We start from the raw sequence: 7145 nt of genomic DNA on the forward strand, positions 1-7145 counted from the left end.
TAACAGATTTCCCCCCAACGTACGAGAGAGAGAGAGAGAGAGAGAGAGAGAGAGAGAGAGAGCCCAATACAACTGAAGCAGGAATATAGGGATAGAGGCGGCAAGACCAATGCAAGTCACCTTTTATGTTGTGGTACCAGACCTTAATGAGGCGGTGGAGGCATACATATACCCGCCGAGATAACTTAGTACAAAAATAATGGTGTGTTGAGAAACATCAAACTGTGCAACGAAGTACATGTTGAATGGTACATGACATGTTTGCATAACTGAGTCAGAAAATAATACAATGTGTCCCACATATGTAATGCACCTGGAAAAATATGAGCCAGGATTGAATATAATATGAATTGATTACATGAGATATAATGGCCCTTCCCTCAAAAAATGGGTTGGAGGGAGGGTAAAACAACCGAGGAAGCCCTGTTGAACAAGGAAGGGATCTACAAAACTAAATAGATCATCTGAAGGAGATGTGCATGCTATGAACATTGTGATTGGTAAGAACCGAACCCATTATATTTGCAGAACTGCATCTAAGGCTGTAGCATAATAGGAATGCATCTGAGCATGTGGGGGGCTACCTGAAGGGGCACCCGCTCATGAGCTCTCAAACATCTCACACACACCTAGAAACCATTGGTACAATTTGCTGCATCATTGGACCATTGAGTGTATGGATCACGAACATGAAACACCCAAGTCAAAGGGAAATAATGAGTCCCTCTACTTGATCCAAAGTACCAAACAAGAAAGGAAGCTGGAACCAAGATACACTGCCCTATAGGTCGTTCTTATGGAATAAATGAGTTGATGTCGACAGAATAGGGCCCACGATAGGTGAGGCAATGAGGATCGTCAACTAAGGTATGAAGGAAAATAGTAATGTGACTGATGGAATGACACTAGGTATAATGGAAAATGAGGGATTGAGGGACAAATAGAAAACTTCCCTTGTCAGAGAATAAAGTGCATGGTTGACCTGGCAGCAACTGACTCAACCTCGCATGGGATGTGGACAATATGATTGGAGGGAAAAATGGGCAAGATGGGATGAACGGTATCAAAATATGGATGGAATAATGTGATATGATATAATGGGATATGAAACAGACTCCATCGATGCAAGGGTGACTCATCGCAGATGCTCTGAACAAGGGTGACTCGATGACACTGCCACACAGAATAGGCCCAGTGGGGACCATGAAAAAATGATTAAATGATGGTTACACGTGATGAAAATTGACACGTATGATGACAAGTTCCAAGGGAAGGTGGTCCCCAAATTACAAGTGTCGCATATGAAGAAATCCGATTTTGAGAGGCGACGAAGTGACCCTTCTTGGAAAAATGGCTTCCTGGTGAAGTTTCAAATCATCCAAAACTGAGAAGGACTCATTATAGTAATTGATGAGAGATTTCCAATGATGTTGATGGTTTGTCAAGCTGAGTTACTGTTTAGTCAAAGCGGGCAACAGAAAAATTGTGGATTTTTCTATGAAAGGACATTTTCCCTCCAATTGGAATTCATTTTTTAAGTGAGTTGTGGAAAATTTGGAGAGGAGGAAAAGGCCCCAAATCTTAAGGAGATCATAGCGGAAAAAACTGGCCATCAAAATCAGGATTTGCGACTTTCAAATAGGTGGCCTTACTCATCTCTTCAATTTCATTCATTTATTTCGTGATTTTTGGCTCCTGGGAGCTCCCTAAGAGACCCTTGCTCCTCTTCACGGTCTAATCACACTTTTTGTGACTAGAAGTGCAATTTAGATCATAGGAAATAGGTGAAAACTTGTGAGCTCACACTTTTTGGGCATAAAACTGCGATTTGGGGCTGAAAAGAGGGGTGGTTTACTTGCTTGGTGGGGGTTGTAGGTTGATTAGTGTAGACCAGTGTTTTCTTCTCTCAACTGACAAGAAATGTGGTGTTTTGCAGGCATGGCAGAGCTAAAAATCAACTGGTGTGAGTGAGACTTGGGTACCCTCCGATCCAAAATTCAAATGGATCAGGGGGTTCGAGGGGCGTTGGCTCGCTATGGGGTTCTCAAGTTGGTAGAGAACCCATTGATGAGGGCAAGTGAGCCCTTGCCATTGAGAATTGTGAGCTATTGGGATCCAGACCATGAGGTATTTGTCATGCAGGGGCACAATATTGAGCTCACATTATAGGATATTTATTTCTTCACCGAACTCCCTCCCCTTAGAGTGGTGTGGGATATACATCTGGTGTTTCCTTATGGGAGGAACATTACAAAGTTTATGGAGCGCCATTGTCCACGGGATGTGCATGTGAAGGGCACGACTATCCCGATTGGTGATTTAGACCGGCTAGAGACATAGGTTGTTTCTAAAGTTGTGCTACGGGTCTTGGGCAACCATGTATTCCACCACATCACTAGTGGGCAGATGATTCTGGTTGACAGTGTTTTGGCTAGGACATACTATGGGTGGGCTGAGATGGTGTTGTCATCAGTGAAACGATAGTTAACTCTATGCAGGTGAGCCATGACTATGTTTCTGGTACAATACTGTGCGCATTCTTCTTTGAGAATATACCCACTATCCTTCCTCATGTATAGATCTGATATGGGGGCCCACAGGAGCCCAGGATCTGCCACTGGGGGCAGCTATTGCAGAGAGGAGGAGGGGGAGTCGGATGGGTATTCCAACACGTGTTTTTTGCACATTGGGATCAGATTCCCCTCTAGATTAACGATTACCCTTATAGCAGGATGAACTATCAGGGAGATCCTGACTTGCCACTTTCGCTCAAGCAAGCATGGGGACCAAACGGTAATTGTTAAGTTGTTATTTTTATTGTGCATTTCATACTTTTATCACATGCATATGGTATTAAGTGTAAAATATGTGATACACAAACATAGCATCAGTAAAACCGACAAGAAATACAAGACGAGCCGCAACGCCTGTTGCTGTAGGTTGGGGAACATCGTCATCCTGTCAAGGTCCAAAGGATAGTGTGCTACTCATTTATCTACAACGTAGATGTGGGGCACTCTTGACCAGAGTTTCTGAGCACGGATGGCATGAGCTAGATGATCGATACATATATGAGTGTAACAACCTTCCCTTAAATTGGCGAGGTATCATGCGGTGCATGGCGATGGCTGGTCATGCAACACATTATCTACGTGCAGGTGGGGCAAAGCCTTTGGTGCGTGATCCTTCGGATAGTGACTAGATATGGGGACATGTGGGTCCCCTTGATTTTGATTTTTGCAACATGTTATGGGCATGTCGGATGTATTTAGAGCTATGGGCTACGAACACTTATATGATGCATAATATGATTATGCATTTTTAGATGACGATGATGGTTCGCCATGTGTTTTGTTTATGGTTGTCTTCTTTGGTATACATGTGATAAATGCCAATCTAGAATGTTGTTTTCAATGGTATCTACATAGTTATTTTCGGCTCTATAAACTTAACTAAAAGTAATAGTTTCAAATTCACATACCAACAGCTTAACATGCAGATATTTTCTAAATATGACTTGGTTATGCACATGATACACACCAGTCAATTGCATGACAAGTAGCAAGGAACTTAAATGAACATGAATATGAAGGATGCGGAGAAAGGGAATTGGCTAACAAACCTATCACTACATCATATTCGGCCTGGTTATTTGTGGCAGATCCAATGCACATTTCGTTTTGAAGGACTAATGTATGCAAGGGGGTAAAAATGGCCCAGGCTGCCGAGGCTATATTCCTAGAGAAGCAACTTGCACCATCAACATGAGCGATATATGGTGTGGATGATGGATCCATCTAAAAGGTACAAAAGATGACAGATGAGATGATGTATCCTACCTAACTTCATGATAGAAATAAAGACATGCAAATCAAAGAGATAAGCTATGAGAAAAATTTCTTTAGGTAGATTGCATTGGGATTATTAGGAAGGAAATGGCCTTTAGAATCCTGCAAAAAATATTCCCCCTTGCCTAAGTGCAAGGGTAATTAGGGGTAGACATAGCTTCCATGATGTCCTCATCAAAATGGAAGATGTGCGGACAAGAGGAATATTGACTACGTCATGTGGCACGGTACCTAGTGCGTCAACCTAAGAAAGAAGGTTCACATATGCATCATATGGAATGGTAGATGACGAGATAGTAGATGAAGGATCTATATATGTTGAGACCTAGGATTCTATTGAAAGAGGTTGAATAGAAGTGTGCTCAGAAACCTCAGAAAGGATTACCTACGAGGAACTCAAGGATGATGACAGGTAAAGGATATGGCCCGTGGTGTCCATCATCTCGACATCTGGGGAAGGGATCACAATGGTGGGACCTGATTCCCCATATTTTGGTTTACTATTGGTACAAAAATCCACAGGAAGAGGATAAGGTGATCCATTATGAGTGGTCTTGTATATGAAAAGTGCCTTAAGGCAATCATAAAATTCATTGAGATGAGGGCAACAATCGGAGTAGTCACCATGATGATCACATAGGGCACAAGAGTGATTTTTGTGTAACATTGTGAGTTTCTTGGATGGACCTTGTAATTTAACATGGACTTTAGGGATATTTGACTCAGGGAATGTTTCATGAACCAAAGGTTTGAGATGATGAAGCTCAGGACAATTATTGGTCGCGTGCCCCACAACTTTACACAAAGTGCACGGAGGTGACGACTTTGGGGTCTTGGGGACTGGAGGAGGTTGGGGAGCCTTGTCCTTAGGTTCTTTCCTCTGAGCTTTTTCCCCTGTCAAGATGCTTTCACAATAGGAGTGAATTTCTCTTGAGGTTGTGATGGAACTAAAGTAGTGGTAGGGGCCAGAAGGACCAGTTGAACCAAGGTCATAGCACGATAAGGTCTTAGCTGACAAGGAAGAATGCTTACAGGGGGATCAATGTACCACACGGGGATCCCTAAAGTCATGTTAGGAAGGACCAACGAAGCCATGACAGGGACATAAAATATTGCAGGAGGGGGAAATAAGAAAGGTATTTGGCCTGCAAGGTAATGTCTTGGCGGAACAACTCCTAGATGGTCGAGACCTGAAGGAACAGTTCCTGGGGGAAGATAGGAGAGGCACCCACAAATGGAGGAAATCCTGGGGGGTGGATCTGGATGGCTCGGCTAGGATGGTAATCACACAGTGAGGAGGAGCTCATTGTGGATGAAATGTACCAAACTGCTTGAGGACAACCCGTGACGCTGAAAGATTTAGGCTCTAAGATGAGAGGGGGAGGACCAGGCAAAGAACCTAACAATGAGGAATCTTTATAGACTCTCGACGAAACACCAGTGAGAGGAGTTGAAGACTTCTTATCTAACACTGATGAGATAATGGACTCGGGGAACGTCACGGATGTTGGCTCGTAGTGAGTCAACTGATCTATGGTAACGATCTTCCCTTCATGGGGGAAGCACTGGTGGGCTCCAGTATTGTAGAAATAATGCTACAACTCCTGGAGCTTCCTTCTCTAAATTTATCAACCCGGTAGTTCGTAACAAACTTGGAAGTGACGGTGCTGTATGCACAAGTACTAGCTCTTGTCGCAGCTGTCACTTGGTCAGCTGGCACAAGTCCGCTAGGGCTCAAGCCAACTTCTATGAGCTCTCAGAAGAATCTTTTTAATCGATGAACGAAAGCTAACTCAAAGGAAATTAACCTGCTTTGCAAAAATGAACTGAAAGCCAACAAGAAATGGAAACCCTAGCAAACCCTAATTCTACCAGCTAGTCCTACTGATGCAATGGTGAGAATACAAACTACTGAAAATGATGCCATTACTTCTATTAAGGTGAGATGCATGTGTCTAGACTACTTTCATCTGAAGAGAACATATTTTTGTATTTTTGCTCAAGTTGTTGGAATTATTATGCATGTGCTTCTAACTGGGTCTTTACTGTGCAGGGGTAGGTCAAGGGGAGAAATGCTTGGAAGAGGTCAGGAAGGCTCAGAGAGGGTCTAAGGAGTCCCTAACATCCTTTCAGAGAGTTTCACAAAGTCTGGATGCCAAGCAACTGTGTTTATGAGCTTCTACAGGAAGTCTGCAGGGGTTCTACAGGATGTTCAGAATTTCTACAGGAAGTTCAATAATTCCTACAAGATGTCCTATAATCGGATTTTTGGGTGATGGGTGAGTGGAAGAGGCTGCATGGATGGATAGGGAGGTAGGGGAGGAGTTTGTAGTGACTCAGTGACAGAGAGATGAGATGAAGAGGGGGTGTGCAAAGCTGGTTGGTCTAAAGGAGGGTAGAGGGAATGGAAGGTCGAAAAAGGTAGAATAACGAGGGTGATAGAATGGTTGAGAGACAGGGATCTAATTGGGGGATGAGTAGTTGGTCTGGGCACGGCTTAGAAGGATAAGAGAGTGAGGGAGTAGTACTGCACAGTGTAAACGAAACAAATCATCCACGTCCTGCACATAACCGAAATATCATGATCCTATTCTAACTGTTTAATAAAACCAATGAACAGCAACGTTATTGCTAAGGAAAATCATGCATGGTACTGAAGCAAAGAATCACTCCACAAGATCTGAACGCATGGAAAACTATTACAGCAAAAACATTGTATCAAAAATTGCATGTACATGTAAAACACTATTTTTGGTGGGCGGCACTGCCTGCAATTCTAGCCCCTAAACAGAGGTGAAAAGGAGTGTGCAATCAACCCTTTTTGGAACTCTTATTAACTCCAATTTCCTTATTCTATTCTAAACTACTGAAGCAACTCTGTTCATAAAGCTAACCTACTTAACCACACCAAGAAATTCAACTCAGAAAACTGTGTTTCCAAATGCATGTAAAGGAAAAGAAATACAATGCTGAAAGAAAAGTAACAATACAAAGGAAGGAGGCCTTAGGCTCTCAGGTTGGGCCCAACCCCGAGAGCTATGGCTCCTTTAAGAACTCAGAACTGAACTCAAATCTGCCTACTTTCCATTAAAAGATAATAATCATAAGTCCAATAGCATGCCACTAATGGCTTACAAAAGAGCAAAACAGAGCTAACAGCTCATAATCCAGAATATGCAACAAGGTTTCAAAAGTCCCCTTCCAAGGCTACAGCCTCATCATTTATACATTACGAGGGCCAAGCTGGCCTCCTAAATTAGTGGGATTTGGCTGACCAAACTGAGAGTGATCTGCTGC

This window comes from Pinus tabuliformis, chromosome 1_1 (assembly GCF_031772625.1).
Source record: "Pinus tabuliformis cultivar Carrire ecotype Pingquan chromosome 1_1, CPIR1, whole genome shotgun sequence".
Taxonomy (NCBI): Eukaryota; Viridiplantae; Streptophyta; class Pinopsida; order Pinales; family Pinaceae; genus Pinus; species Pinus tabuliformis.